At 42.4% G+C, this 16,166-nt stretch overlaps 1 protein-coding gene across 1 annotated transcript in view; it reads right to left on the minus strand.

Annotated features, from left to right (window-relative positions):
• Nucleotides 1–16,166, minus strand: part of LOC104623385 (receptor tyrosine-protein kinase erbB-4) — a gene marked incomplete at its 3' end in the record, with an annotated part of 113,577 nt that overhangs the window by 86,430 nt on the left and 10,981 nt on the right. The window contains exon 2 of the mRNA XM_010290460.1: nucleotides 6,517–6,582. The remainder of the gene's footprint in view (nucleotides 1–6,516; nucleotides 6,583–16,166) is intronic.

The raw sequence follows: 16,166 nt of genomic DNA on the forward strand, positions 1-16,166 counted from the left end.
CACAGGTGGCACTAAAATGGCTGCCCCCCCACTGAGCATGCTCAGTGCACCTCCCCACCACACCTGCACCCTTCTAGAAGGTTCCGCAGGCTCACCAGCACCAACCCCACCTATCACACCCTAAAAAAATTAGTGTTCCAGCAGCGTATTTCCTTTCTTTTTTTTTCATTTTTTTTTTTAATTTGCAGAAAGATAAGGAGCCAAGTTTCAGATTGATACAACCAACGCTGTTTAAACAGAAAAAGAGAAGAGGACATGATACCGCAGCACGGCTGCTCACTGTCAGGATGCTGTTAAAAAACATTCCTCGCTGTTGTTCCACAGCAATTTAATGTTTTGCTTAACCTGGAAAGTTTTGGTGTAAAACACCTCTGTGTAGACTATTAGTACAAGCCACCTAATTAATTCATTTGTAATTTATTTACCTCAGTGCCGGCTGCTGTTGGGAGCAGGTCAAGATGTCCACCATGACTATATAACCATTGCTTCCCTGCGGAGGACATCTCCTGGCAGACTTTTAAAGGGGCAAAGAGGCCAAGGCCCAGCAGCGTGTCCCACACCAGCGGCTGCAAGAGGTACTGGGAACATGCCACTGCTGCCTCCCCAAAAACAAGCCCTGAGGAGGCGAATTCCCTGCCTCTCCTGTGCCTGGGGTCCGTCACCACAAACCACGCTGACCGCCCCCAGGCGTATTTAGAAAAGGCACGGTCTTCTTGTCAGCTCACGAGCTATTCCTTTTAGCAAGCCAAGGTCTCAATTTGCAGGATTACACACTTCTTTCAAGCTGAGCTGCAGATAATAGCGCTTCCCTGGGCTGCGTAGTTTAAACAGCAGTGGGAAACGAGCTCCAACAGCAGCAGTGGATCTAAGCAATTTACTGACATCTTTTCAGCAGTTTTCACACTATTAGGCTGGGACAAAAAAATCTCAATTATTCGCCCTCCTCTAGAGCCCCACTGTAAGGCTTGTGCAATGTATAAAGTTACAGATATTGTCATTTTTTTTTTAATTTCCTATATTTTTAAAAGACTACAATAATTTGTTCCCGAGTATGTTTCCTGTTTAAAAAAAAACAAAAGCATTCCCCACACCGGGGCTGACCTGGGCCCCCTTTTCAGCACTATACTTAAACACAGTGCCTTCAAAAAGCATACGCTGCTTATGATTACGCACCAACTTAATAAGGGCCTCTACCATGCTGTTCAGGATAGGGAACATCTTGAATTTTCCTGAAGACTAGAAAACGATGAAGTGGTTTGCAAAATTTACAAATACAGCAAAGGTTTGTTGCTGTTCTTCCCTAATTGTTTGTTTTACCGGGAAAGCAAACAATGACAACAGAAATGCCAACATGTCATTCTAGGAAAAGACTACAACATACCCTATTTATCTTCTGGTTCGTTGTACACTGTATTTGCTTTATAATCGCCATTGAGGGTCCCGCTCAGAGGAGGACTCATCAGGTATCTTCAGTGGCACCACACACCAAGACAGAAAAGAGCTTAGTGGGCTCTGAATGTTTTTAAGGACAGTTTGCAAGGAAAGGTTTTCCCCAAAGCAGAACAAATATGAGGCGATACTATATACTGTTTGAAGTTGTGAAACAATCTGATTGTCCAGATTCCAATAAACATAATTCAGCAGTTCCGCTTTCTGCAATCATTATCACAGGGTAACTCTATGGAAAATGTACATAGCTGCACTAGTTTAAAAAGACGGCAAGCTCTTCCCCCAGAACTTTCCCCCAAATGCAATCAATTGATTTTATAGCTGTGACTCAAGACCTATCCAAAAGAATGAAGTGTAAAGGTAAATTTTACCCAAGATATCAAACTATATCTTCAGGCTGATGAACGCTGGCGAGTGGCTCCTAGAGGGGACACAAGGCTCGAGATGGTGCAGAGAAGAGAGTGGGGACAGATGGCGGGGAGCTGGGCAGCTGCTGTGGACAGGCAGCATCAATGCAGAGCAACCCTGTTGCAAGCTGAGAAAGAAGAGTGGAGCAATACTGACCTCCTCCTCCCGCTACCTGGCGCAGAGACTTCTCACAGGGGAGCTGGTGGACAGGGATGATGAGGAGCCCTCATGTCACGTCCTTCTTGCAGCCCAGACACACATATGTGATCCAGGACTTCTGGGCTGGCATCCCAGAGGCATTTCAGGTGCCGGATACTCGTTTCTTCACCCAACGTAACTGTGAGGAGAGCCTTCACTAATCACAGCTGAGGCCCCAAGTTTCAAACCGGACATTCTGAGGGCCAGCACCACTGCCCACCTGACGCCTGCTGACCCTTTGTGGAATCACAAGAAATCTAAGGCTTCGGCTGCACAGAACTGTCACAGTTGGGGCTGAGACAGCAAAGGACAGTGGCAAACACCAAGGCCTTTGAAAAAATGTCACACGCATTAGGACGGGCTTCTGGGGGAGTGCAGAACACTGAGTGTCAATCTCTACTAGCACTTCACTGCAATATAGCAGTAAGCTGTGTTGGGGACTGGGTGGAATGGCCACTTCATATATGTGTGCAATTATTCAGTCTCTCTTATTGTTTCTCTTAAATTATGTCAGGGCACTATAAACTATGAAGGAAAAAATGTGAAATAACTGAAATCAATGAAAAAGTCTTATGAAATGCAAAGTTATTAAAGAAATACAAGGATTTTAATTAAAGGTGCTGGCTCCAAGCAAATACTGCTAGGTTACCCTGATTGATCTAAGCCGCTGGTTCAGCTCTTTCTGTCTCCCCCACCAGGCTCCCGCTTGCCTTTTGCTGCTCTAATTGGGTATTTACTGCCTTGCACCTTCTTTTTCTCAGCGACATCAGCTGCACAAAGACTGTATAAATACAATTATGATCAGGCTCAACTCCTGTACACATACATGGTCACGCAGCATTTTGCAGTTGCTGAATGTTTATGTTTCAGGTTTGATGTAAAGGCTATTTGCCTTTTTGCATCGCCTTAGTTGGGCCCGTCAAGAGTTGAAGGAGTGTCTGAATGACACTCTTAGTCGCATGATTTAGTTTTAGGTAGTCCTGCGAGGAGGAGGGAGTTGGACTCTACGATCCTTATGGGTCCCTTCCAACTTGAGATATTCTACAATTCTATATTTTAATTTAGATTTCTGTCTTTTCTTTCAGTTACTTTCATCTGACAAAGTACATAATCTATCATTTTAATAATGTATTCAATTTGTAAAAGTTTCAATTGCATTTCATACAAAAAGTAAAAAAACAACCCAAACTCTTAACAGACATCAGCAGCAAAACCAGTAACAACCTAACCACAGATTTTCAAATTTGATTAGCAACTTCCAAAAGCATTTGTTCCTGTGTTTTTTTAAAGCGGTTTACATTTTATTTAGTGGGTGCCCAATACTCTTTGAAAAATAGATTCTTTTCAAAAGGATTTCCACATTAGCCTTTCCTGACACTGAAACAAAGAATACTGTCTAGCTTTTAAATGTTCAACATTAATATTTACTAATATTTTAATTATAAAATAAAAATGGATTGTCGACTGCATAAAACAGTACCCTGAAGTTACATCTTCTCTACCTTCTGATAGAACAGCTTATTTTAAATTTCCTATTAACTGTCTTCTTAAATACATAAATTTTCTTGTCACATTTAGAGAGACATTAGAACAGAGTTAGATGCAGCTGCTGTTTCAGATAGAATTAGAAGTACAGAGAGACATTGCTAGAAGGCAACAGAAGAAAAAACTAGGTAGATGATATTCATTGAAAAAAAAACAAAAGGATTTTCATTTTTTTCCATATGTAATTTGAAATGAAAGACACAGATTAAGATCTTTTATTTTTTATCCTTTCCCAGGAAAATAATTTAAATCTTACCGTGGGAGGGGGGCTCATAAGAATTTTTTGCGTCAGTGAATCAATAAAAAAAAAATTATTAAAATGCAGATGTACCTCTGAGTTGTTTCTAGGAACAAAATACTTTGACATTGGGATGTAGTACTGCTGAAGTGTCTTCCTACACATGTGTGAAAGATGTGCGTCCCCAGAGTGATTAGGTTAAGGTATGTGCTATGTTTGTGATACCATTCATCCTATCTCCAGCTTGTATCTAGGAATAACACGTATAAACTTGAAAGCCAAGCATGTTTTTTAAAGTCAGAAATTAAGCACAGCAACACTTGCATTTTTATGTTTGCAGTTCCTAGTCTCATTCTTGGCTTCAAACGGTTTGCAGAAAACCACATTTTGAGAAAGTGCAGTGAAGAAATTCCCATCGCCAGCCTTTTCCTTAAATCCTGCTATTTACCTGAGGTGCAGTGAGGTCAGGGAGGCAAAGAGGAAGTATATGATACAAAATTAACTCCTGTCCCCGCAATCAGAGGCTGCAGAGTATGCTCGAAGGTAAAAGGCCGGAGAGTAGCTATTTCAAATTAGAAATCTGCGATCTGTGTATTCCCCTGGAACTTAGATGCCATATGTCTTTCCATAGTTTATTATTTTAAATCCACGGTTGTGCCTTAGCCTGTCCCTACTGTTTGGATTTGAGAGGGCAGTCACTGTGAAGAGAGAGATAGCTGTCACTCCCGGAGCAAACCTACCGTGCAGCTCTGCTAAGCTTCTGACTTCACAATACTGCAGATAAGTTTTGCTCTCTGTGGTATTACTACATTAATCCACCAAATCAGTTCCCTTATCTGAGAGCAGTGCTTTGTAGGGGTTGAGACCATGGGACCTGATCCTGCCACATGGACTTCTGCAGCCACACAGAGTCCAGCTGGACTTTCCGACTTTATATAAGGCTGGAGCCTCTGCTTGCTGGCGCAAAGGCCTGAGCCAGGATTGTATCATCCTTATGGAAGTGCCAAGGTTTTATAGTATTCTTGGATCAGCTAACCACATAAGGCCTGAATAAGTCTACCCAAGTTTGTGTGAATTACCTAGGTTCTTACAGAGTTACTAGTTTTAACAGACAAACAGGCCTCTTTATTCTAACCTCACCATGACAGAAAATAATTTCGTCAGCTAGGGTTTAAGTCCCTTCCCGTTATCTACTTCAGCACCTAACCATGATGTAAGGAGGCCTTCTCAGCAGAGACTCCTTTGTCGCTTTCAGGAAGACTGCCAGCAAAGGAAGGAAACGTGCTGGTTTGATTCAGACAAAGAAGAACCGGCTCAGCATCACTGTACCTGGTTCATTATGCAGCTATTCCTACAATCTGTCCTAAAGCGTTTTTAATCACACCCAGAGATAAAGCTCAATATGAAGCAGTAATATAAGAACATGTTAACATGGCAGAGCTGTAACTGTCATCAGCTTTGCCAGCAATATCAGCTGATGTGCCTGAACGAAAAGCTGCGCCCGGCACGGTGGCAGTGCCTCTGCAGGTGCGCACCTCTGTCGCCTGTGCCACAGACAGGAGGTCAGCTTGGATTTCCTGCTTATGCTCACTCATAAAGTGTTCGTGTCAAGCTGTCTGCCAGTAGTAAAAGAAAACCCCCAAAACCAAAAAGGCATAGTTGCATCGTTCTTAGTATTTTCAACAAAAAAGGGAGATGACACTGGGCTATGAGAGTTGGTGCATTCGCTTGATAGCGTTAACTTGTCACAGTCTCTTCCTCCTATCTACCACTCAGCCAAGGAAACAAGCGCAAGCTACAGCAGTGCTCTCTCGGGGAGATATCAGCAACAATTGCATTTTCCAGGAAGAGTGACTCCAGTAAACGCAACCAATTTCCACCCTCCTAAATTTCAAAGAACAGAAAAGTAAAGGATAGCTATATTCCTTTAAGGAGGAAAAAAGAAAAAACTTGTAGGAAAAGACAGCTCTCAATTTTCTCCTCTTTCGTATTTGCTAATATTGTGACTGCACTTCTAGCTCTTTAGTGCCTATCTGAAGGAGCTGAAAGCACACAAAGAAGAAACTCTCTCAATATAGTTCTTTTTTATTCATTTTAATGCTCTCTAAATTCAAGAGGACAGACAGACATTGTGAAAAACCCTTCACTTACTACTTCCTTCACCAAAAAACTATTATTCTCTCTTTCAGTAGAACTCAGATACATTCTGAGTTATTATGAAGAGAACAATTCTGCAAGATAACTAATATTCCCAGGCTCCCACTGAAATTAATAGTATTTTGGCATTAGGAACTTTGCAGCGGCAGGCTGTCATTAAAGATCTCCAAATCTGCCTTCTACTTTTTTTCCTATTCCTACAGTATTCAGTTCAGTGTATTCCAAAATAACCATCAATAATCTCAGGAGCCATGCTCCATGTTGCCACCAAGAAGTGAGAAGAAAATTCAAGTTAACTTAAGCATTTTTAGAAAGCACAAGGGAGGAAATAAAAAACATAAATTCACATAGGTGGAAAAAAAGCAGATCATCTGTTGGTAAAAACATATGGGAAAAACTTGAAATATTTTAGAATTATACTAAAACCAGAATTTATAGTATCCCTTCACAATTAAAAAAGAAGTGGAATCCCTGTTACATTATTTTTCAGCCCTTTGTTTCTCAGAGTCTTGCATACTTACAGGTCTGGCAGTGATTCTCTGTGGGTCCCCAGCACCGGCCTGTGCAGGACTTATGGCATCGACCACCTGCAGTACAGACAGAAAGCGAGAGAGATTAGAAATGTGGCTTCCTTTCATTTCTTCAACATCCAGCAACTGCTGAAGAGGAGGGTCCATCTTGTCTTTGGAGGGTATTTATGCTTTACCAAGGCTGAAACAGTGCCTGCAAAAAGGCCCAAATAAATAGCCAGAATTTAGTGTCAAACATGTATGAAATATGGCTACTTACCTAAGTGCTTTATACCCTAAACGCCTCTCTGCTATGTATAATGACTGGGACATTTTAAAACCAGAAAAAGATGAATAAGGAACCGAGGAACAATTTCATCACCCAGTGCTATTATTATCGCTCTCTACATCCTATGTAACACCTATTCATTCCTCCACAGGAAAAGGGATGGCTGTGCTAGAGAGGTTATCTATCTATCTATCGATCTGTCTGTCTCTCTCATGTTCAATTTCATCTGAACAATGGGGCGATACAGGCGGTGCCTTTCACTAAAAGCCAGCCCTCACCCCCAAAAGCTTGCATAGTCTTCATGTCCAATACCATAGTAAAAGAAAGGAACTGTGCCCTGTGCAGCAGCTTAACCCCAGCGACAGCTAAGCTCACGGGACCTTTCCTTTCCTGACTGCTGATTCTCTAGCTGCCTGCAGTTATGCTTCTGAAGGAACCTCATGTTCCTTCAGAATCTTCAGGTGATGCTCTGTGTTGTCCTTCCACATGCTGACAGGTTGAGGCCCTCAAGAGAAAAGCAACCATAGGTGCTTTCATTGTAAAACACAGATGCAGGAGGAAGAGTTAGCAATGGTACCTTTTATAAACTGCTATAAATTACCTAGTAATTAGTGACTGGAACCCACGTGGACTGAGGCGGCAGTCGAGTTCGCATCTTCCATTTCATGGCTAAATGCTGACTGCTGTGCGAGGAAATGGAAAGCAGGCAGAAGGACCGGCACATTCTCCTCTGGCTGCATCTTACATTATTCGAGGAAACACTCAGACAGCCCCACGCCAGTCCTGACTGTAAGCGAAGGGAGACCTTATTCTGCAGCTCCCACCTAGACGTGGCCAGAGCTCAGTTACGCTTCTGCTCTCGGTGCTTCTCCCTCCTGAATGCTCCCGGAGCAGGCATGAGAGCCTGCCTTACTGCACCTCAGCTGCTAAAACCCAGGTGTGGCACTGCCTGAGGTGCAGGCAGCCAAGCCCTTTACACCGAGCCAGACCTGAAGAGATGAACTGAGAAACACAGAAATAGCACTGGTAAAGACTACGCACAGTCCTTATCGCTGGAACCTAAACTCATCTTTGATTAAACTTTTATTCATCACTGAATACTGCTGAGATTCTATTAAGCAAATTTCCCCTTTGAACCTGATCCAGCAGCTTAACTTTCAGTCCTGTATTAACAGCAGCTGCTGTTAACACCGCTCCATTACACTAAATCAAATACTTCCCACACGCCCTGATGGGAGATCGCATTGGAGAAAACACAGAATGTCTCTCAGCTAAGGTTGGATCTCCCCAAAAGAAAACACTGCTTCTCTGCTAGCAGTGAGCTTATAGCTACAAGATGTTATAGAGCTCAGCAAACCCACTGTGATAGTCGTGTAAAGTCAGACTTTCTGTCACTACTTTTTCAAAGTTAGCATTCCTTCACACTACATTCGTGGCGCTATTGATGATGTTGTATGGTTATTACCACACTGTATGCCAACTACCTTGTTCAAACTACCGGCTTCTTGCTGCATTCATGTTCATTTAAAGCAATTATACTTGGGAAGCATTGTTGCTGACATCACCACCACATAATTTGCTGTCACATTCTGCCACCTGTTTATTTAGATCACAAATGTACTGTAACTACATAACGCAAACTCATTCTGGCTGACAAGGAGACAACTCCGTCTGGCAAGAATAATGCAACTTTAATCAGTAATAATGATTATGATGATGATTAAAAGACCACTGGAACCCTGTGCAGAAAGCAAATACATCCATGTTGACTGACAAGAATAGAAGTTTAAAAAGAATGTAAGGTAAACAAACTTCAGGGAAAAATTTTAACAGAGGAGACTTGATAAGATACAGTTTGTTTGTTGGTTTTGGTGCTCACCCAACTGCATAAAAATGATCCCCAGGAAGTGGGTTTTATAAACTGGCTATCCCTGACCAACAGGAGTGGGAAGAAGAAAGAGCAGGGGGCCCTGGATGCACATCCAAATAACCTTTCTGCTAGCTACTTTGCTTGGTCTTCTCCTGAGCATCCCTGCTCAGATGGGGGCAGCCAGGGAGGAACCACAACCCATGGAAAACAGAGTCTTTCTCTTGCCAAGACTCCATTTTATGCCTGATCCTTGCTCGTGGTCAAATCTCGTGCCTGTCTAGCTTAAGGGGTCTGGAGTTTAGGGAGAAAGCCAGAAGTCTTGCAGCTGGATGCAGTATAAAGCGCTGCACAGATCATTTGTAACCACATATTCCTGAGGCAGAACAATGTACCAGCTTGGCTGTTTCCTCCTCTTTCTGTCTGTGGATTCTACCCCCTTCAAAAACATACTGTATGCATTGGGCTTTCCACTGCAGCACATGCAGTGAGACAGCACAGAAGAAACTTCAAGCGCTCCTCCAACTGATCTCCAACTAGAAAGGCCACCCATGCTTCTGCAAAAGCTACACTTAAAATAAAAATCTACGTATCTGAAACTCCCGAGTGCTGAGCTGACCCTTGGTACACAACCAAAAATGTATTCAGCCAACCCCACTCCTCTTGGAAACAAAAGTGGTCCAACATCTTCAAAAATAGTTTTTTTTTAAACTTGCACGCCTCCTTCTTGGTACATGACTGACTTTGGCAGTGTCAGATGATCATTTGCATTTAAATAGAGATATTTAACAACATAGCATGAAAAGGCTGCCAGTTTTCTTTTTTCTCACTGGGAACTCAAAGTATCTGAGCTTCATTGTTTTCACTTTTCTCAGCTGCACAGACACAACAAGGAGCTGAGCTTGTAGGCAGCACACCTCTGAATTGCATTGCTACATGTCCTTTTGAAGGTCAAATACACTGTGAATTAAAAACAAAAAACAAAATCCCTCCAAATAGCGTGTCTATATTGGTTGGTTTGTTTAAAAAGAAAAATAACTTTCTTTGCTTTCTGTATGAAAGATTATGTTCAGATTCTGCCCTCATGTAATTACCTGGTTTCCCCCACTGTAATAAGGACAGACTGCTACCCATTAAAGATCAGCTCTGTAAATATAACACAGATATAGTGACACGGAAGTCAACGTAAGTAGCCAGGAGCATAAGGAACATTCATGTGAGGAACAGGTCTCACAATTAGGTCTTTACATCTGGCTTAAACAACAATAAATCTATTGGCCCCAAGACTGACGAGGTGCTTGAAATAATTATACCACTTCTCACAGATCTTTCTGTATACATTTCTTAGCATTTTTAGATTGTAGTGAGCCAACAGATTTGAGAAAAATTTATCAAACAATTCTTGGCATAAAATAAAATCTTTCCTGTTATTTCTTGTGTCTCTGAAATATTCTAAAACCCTCCAACATACAGCAGCCAGGGCTAAAAGAAATAACTAATGAAGAAATGGCAAACCATGAAACTGCAGAAGTGTTCTTCCTTTTGTTTTGATGCAACAGAGAGTAGAGGTAGGACTTCCTATGATTTCCTCCACTGGTGCTTGACATCAAGAGATGCTGAGTGTCCTAAAATCCTGGTGGCAATCGGTGGAACCTAGGAACACTCAGCAGCAACAGTTTGTAAAACAGCCCAAACTTCCCAAGAGGAGAAAAAGCCCATAATATATGTTCTTATTACAATCAAACAGTGATTCAAGAACTAGCTCGAATTTGGCCAAAAAGTATTTCTGCAGGGCTCTACCTTGTAAGCGCTACCTTGTGCATTCACTGAATTCTTGCACATCAGTGAAGGCACAGAAGAAAAAAAGGGTCTTCTTCCTTTTCTAAGCAAGATATGGAAAGGAAGAACCTGAAGAGTCTCCTGCCCCTTTACAGACGTGACGCTTTAGTACCTTTCTGCTTCTGAATAGTAGCATTGTTTTGCACACACAATGACCTCTTATTCATTAGACTGCGGAGGAGAAGGGAGAAGTTAAAAGGAGCCTTACATGATTTTTACAGGGTTTGTTATGAAATCAAAGCTTAGAAAGGGCAGATTCTCACTGGAACATGAGAATTAATTTTGCTTTGGCAAATTCTACATGGAAAACTGATGGCTTGTCTTCCCTTGGCCAATACTACCACAACAGATCTTCATTATGGACTCTGGTATCATTGTTGTTACTTCCACAGTAAGAGTTTTATATGCGGAAGATGCTTCTGCTCTCCCAGCCAGGGAAAGCCACCAGCAGAAAACGTTTGCTTGCTAGCCTGGGAAAGACCAAGGTTACTTCATCCTTGTGCTTTCCTGAGAATGGAGAAGGGCTTTCCTTTGGCTACAGACTGACTTTATTATTTCGGGAACAGTAAAACCGCAAAGGATTTAGTTACTGACAAGACAAGAAAAATGAAGTCCTCCCCTTGGCTCTAAGCTCAGTGTAGTACAGAGAAGAAACATTGCTTCTTCCCCACCAGCTATGCCAGCTGCCTCAAGCAGACCTCTCTCAGTAGGAGGAGGAAAGCAGAAATAAGAGAAGAAAAGGTCTCAGTTTGCACAAAGCTTGCATTTACAGATGGTTTCTACCAGGTTAATAAATTTTTAATGACTGTTAGCATACCTGCAACACACACTGAAGTGTGAGTAAACACAGCCAAAATAAAGTGGCTTTGATGGTTACAAGCCATACTTTTAAGCAGCCTCTTTACTTACCTAACAGTCTAAAATAATTAACTACCAAAACATCAAAAAATCATTTATTAGCTTCTGTAAGCTACTTATAAACTCATCCTTCACCTAAAAGATTCACTCCTGCAAAAATGGTAGAGATGCCATAGAGATGTTTCTAGACTTAACTAGTCCCAAGGTCCAAGAAGTTCCAGGTACACTCTGCAGTAAAAGTCGCAGTCTCTTCTTTCCACTGCTTAGGTACACATTGTGCATTGTTTTTCAAGGCAGCTAAAATTCCTTAGATTTATGTATGAAGAGATAATAAAATCAAAATATAATTCAAACAGTGCAGCACAGCATTAACGAGAATTAAAGATACTATTGTTGTGGTGGATTGTTCTGCCTTTATCAGGCTGTAATGCTTTCCGTGTCCTTGTTTGACTACTCTTATTGTCACATATTCATTCATTCACACTTCTTTGTTAAGTAAAAATCATTTTGCATTTTCTACCAGCCCTGTGCTAGCCTTCAGATCTCTTCTATTGATTTGAAAGTTAATTACCTAACAGAGACTCACACTCTTCAGGATTTCCTTTCTTTATGGCAGGAGAGACACATTGCAAGAGAAAGTAAAACTTTCAGTAAAAGAAGAAAGTCTCTTATAGAAATATCTACCGCTCATTTTCTCTTCCTCTCTGTAGAAGCGTTACGGGATACAGAAATCTAAGGGTCATTTCCTCTACTGCTATCAAACAATGTTGCTTTCACTGATGTCAGATCAGTTCACCTCAGGATCTATCACCAAATAGTTTTCCAGCACGGGATTAGTCCCATAAAATTCAGGCTTTCCTTTAACAAGCTGTCCCTGTACTGATACTATTACTTCTATTGTGGTAAATGGCAGCATTTCTCTCGTACCTGTATCATTGCTTCTACCCCGAAGACTCCACGCTCAATAGCAGTACCCTGCACAAATACTAATGGGATCCCTTCACAGTGAAAACTTGTATAGTGTTCATCAATGATGAATACTTACACTGCAGCAAAGCACAGCACCTTTTGTGGGTGCTACCACCATCCATAAGTGAAAGTTTTCTAGTGTCCACCCCCTAATTGCCAGGTGTGCACATCTGGCACACGGGGACCACTGGGGCTCAGTAACGGGGAAAGCAAAATCCCTGTAACGATCACTTCCAACAGGGACTTCCAACCCTGCCATTCAATGCCTCTATCTTCCCCTCATCTTCCTCAGTAGGTAAGAGGAGAGATGCACAGAAATGGAGAGGGAGTCGGGCACAGGCAGCTGAAAAGAAACTGGAATGGGAAATGGGTCTGGGAAATGAAACCAATCCAAGAGATATGCCCTGAAAGACTGGCATGGAGAGAGATATGGGGACAGTGCGAGGGAGAGCGGGGAGAAGGAACAGAGATAAAACTGAACCAGCACCAATGAACACAAAAACTGAATACCGAAGAGGGATGCTTTTTCATGAGTAATGTGGGATGGAGACAACCCTCGCGTGTGCACAGGGACTGGGGATCTGCTGAGAACTGAGAAATTACCGAGTATCGCTAGATATACTGGTGGTAGAGAGTTTTGATTTCAAGAGAGACTGGCCACCAGAGGTAAAGGAATAAATGGAAAGTCAAGAAGAGTATGTCAGCAGCACCGAACGGGCTCAGGCCAGAGGATTCGTATTTATCGCTGACAGATTTGAGCTGATAGGAAGCTCACTGTAACACTACTCCAGCTGCTACAGAAAAATGTCTTCAGGCCACAGTAACGACTACAGAAAGGGACCTGGGGGGTGTTATGAAGATGCTGGTTATTTTTCTCTGCCTGGAACACAGCACTGGTAAGGCTGTATGACTTGATGCATTAATTGGGGATTTAGTCATCCACACAAAACCAAAAACCTTCACATACAACATAGTCTAAAACTTTATACTGATGAAGCAATTGGGAGCTACTGATTATCAGTGCTTACAGCAGTTGGCACAGAGCAATGTAAGTGAAATTCCCCTCACTGTAATGGTGAATTAGTCCCAATCAGCATCAAACACCCTTCTGAACACACACACACAGGGATCCTGCACAAACGGGGGGACACAGCCGGAAGGCTGAAAGGACAGGTCAAGTCATACCTGCTGCTTGGCAGGCTCATCAAGAACAACAAGCTCTGGGGAATCTTTCCTTGTAATCATCATTGTTAAAAACGTATATTCCCCTCCAGTAAGCCAGAGGTAAGCGTCTATCCTTGCACACTTGCAGCAGGAGCTCTGTTCCTGAACAGCAGAGAAGCTTGGTCCCTGTCTAATGGGGTTCTACGCTTGGGTGGCAATTAAACACCCTCCCTCATACGGATCATCCTCAAAGCACACAGAGCAACAACTCCAGGCCCCTTCAAAATAAAGGGGTAGCTCTCGTTTTGCCTTTCCTCTGTGTGAAAAGAGAGGGCAACGTTCCACCACCTATAGATGCTAACACTCACCTAGGTTGTGGGGTTACGCATCCCACTTATCTCCTTTGCTTCCTGTGATGAAGACTCTTGCCTCCCAGGACAGCAACCCAAGAAATAGTCCACAGGTTGTCCTCTGGAAGGGGGAGAGCACAGAGCAGGCAGACAGCCCTCCCGACCACACAGAGAGCTCACCGGCCCTGAAAGAAGAGAGCTGGGCACAGCATGTAACCATTCTTGGCTCCTTGCCCCACAGCTCAGTGGTTATGAACACTGGAGAAGGGGTACATCCAAGGATCAGTCCATGCCCCTAGGACTATTTCTGTGTCTTACCTGATGATTACTTAATACTCAGAGAATTTCAACAGAAGGAGTAGAAAAGACCCCAGCTCGGATCAACCTGGGGCAGTTTCTGCTGGCAGGTGGGAGACTGAAGGTAAAGATCCGAATGCCTTCAAGCAATCTGGGAAACTGAACCCTGCTCCCCGCCATCCTGGGCAACTCCTATGCTGTGTTACTTTGTAAAAGGGAAGAAAAGCCCTTCTTATTGAGGAAATTTGAGTGTGAGCAGAAGACAGGTCTGTGAGGGGAAGGCAGCAGGCACTGCAGATTCCCAGCAGACATAAAAAAGTCAACATCTTCTATGCCTTTATATTCATTTCAGCATTTCCCCCTGTTTTTGCTCCTGGCAGGTACTATTTTAATGGGCTCCCTCCTCTGCATGGGGGTGACCTGAAGTCCATGAATTTCATATCTAAGAAGCAGCCACTGCAATACCTAATGCTGTGACACCCACACCCTTCCTTACCCTGGGATAGTGCCCATTAGCTCTCAGCCCAGGTGCTTTTTATTCTGGCTCACAGCAACAGGTGCCTCAGTCTGTGGTGTGACAACACATGAAATTAAAAACCACAAACAAGCCAAGTGAGTCCTACTGACCATAGCAATCTGATGTGCACCCACGTCAGTGTTTGTAATAACTCTTGATATATCTCTCTTGAGCTATCTCTCCTCAGGTGCAGCAGCAGATTTACTGCCTGATGCATAGTCTTGCCTGAGCTGAAGGATGCAGACACAGATGTCTTTTTCGGGCACAATGTGTTACACTGGGTGAGAAATCGCAGCACTGTTAGAGGAGATTTTCAAAGGAGGTGCTCAGCAAACTCAAAGACACGTTAAAAACTAAGTGCCAAAGCTGGGGGTGTTCTTGTGCTTGTTTAATACCAACTCCTCCACCCCTCAAATAGATAAAGTCAGTCAACACCACATAAGTCAAAATAATGTCCTGTAATAATGTTCCTGTAATGCTGCCAAAGCAGTAATAAAGTTCGAACAGAGGGGCATACAGTTTTCATTTTTTAAACAAAGTAATAACCTCAAAGAAAGGAAATGAGAAGTCAAAATTGCAGTGGCTTTTAAAATTCATTTTACTTTTTCTTGATGCCATGTAATATTCCTAGAGTCTGGCTGGGTGCAGTTAGGTGTGCTAATGTTTTCACCAACTTTTGAGTCAATTAGATGGAAATACTAGAAAGGAACTCCCCACTCCCATGATATTTTAAGTCCATTTTTAGACAAACTTTGGATAAATATCATAATATGCTTATTCAAATGTAATTACTTATGCAAAATGTAGCTCTGGCTATTCTAACCAAAACATTATTACAAAACAATACTTGGACAACAGAAGCCCTTTCTCTGCTGGAAAACAATGCTTGGGCATATACTCTGATATTTAGATTCAGTGTTTGCTATATGCAAATATTCAATGAAAATAATCATACAAACAAATTTCAGACTGCAATTTCCTGAATAGTCTTCAGCTAACAGAAATATACACAGAGGTGATGTTTTGGACATTCTGTGACTATCATGTAGGCATAATATGATGAAGTCAGTATGAAGTTGTTTTCATATGTAGCAATTTGTATAAAACCACTTGAAAACTCTCGATTGAGTACCTTACTCTGCAAATATTCCCAACATTTCCCCTATGCTAGAACACTTCACTGATGATGGCTTTTATGAGGTTTTGAAAGCAAATTACAAGTTCCTACAAGAGGACAAGAAATAAGATTTTGAGATGTGAAAGCTCCTTTGAATACTAGCCCAAGGAGATATGAACGTGGAGATCCTACACACAGGGACAGAAAACGTGAGGGACTGCAGGAGCATAAAATACACTCCTCTTTTTTGCTTTCCCACTTCCTACACCTTGTCTGTCGATTAGCAGACAGAAACTTCCCTTCTAGCCACTCAGCTTCATTTGAAGCCACAGCACTGTCCTCTTCCCTGCAGGAGGTGTGAAGGGATCAGAGAGAAGCCCCCGAAACAGCTCTGC

The sequence above is a fragment of the Phaethon lepturus genome, unplaced genomic scaffold, assembly GCF_000687285.1.
Source record: "Phaethon lepturus isolate BGI_N335 unplaced genomic scaffold, ASM68728v1 scaffold19457, whole genome shotgun sequence".
Taxonomy (NCBI): Eukaryota; Metazoa; Chordata; class Aves; order Phaethontiformes; family Phaethontidae; genus Phaethon; species Phaethon lepturus.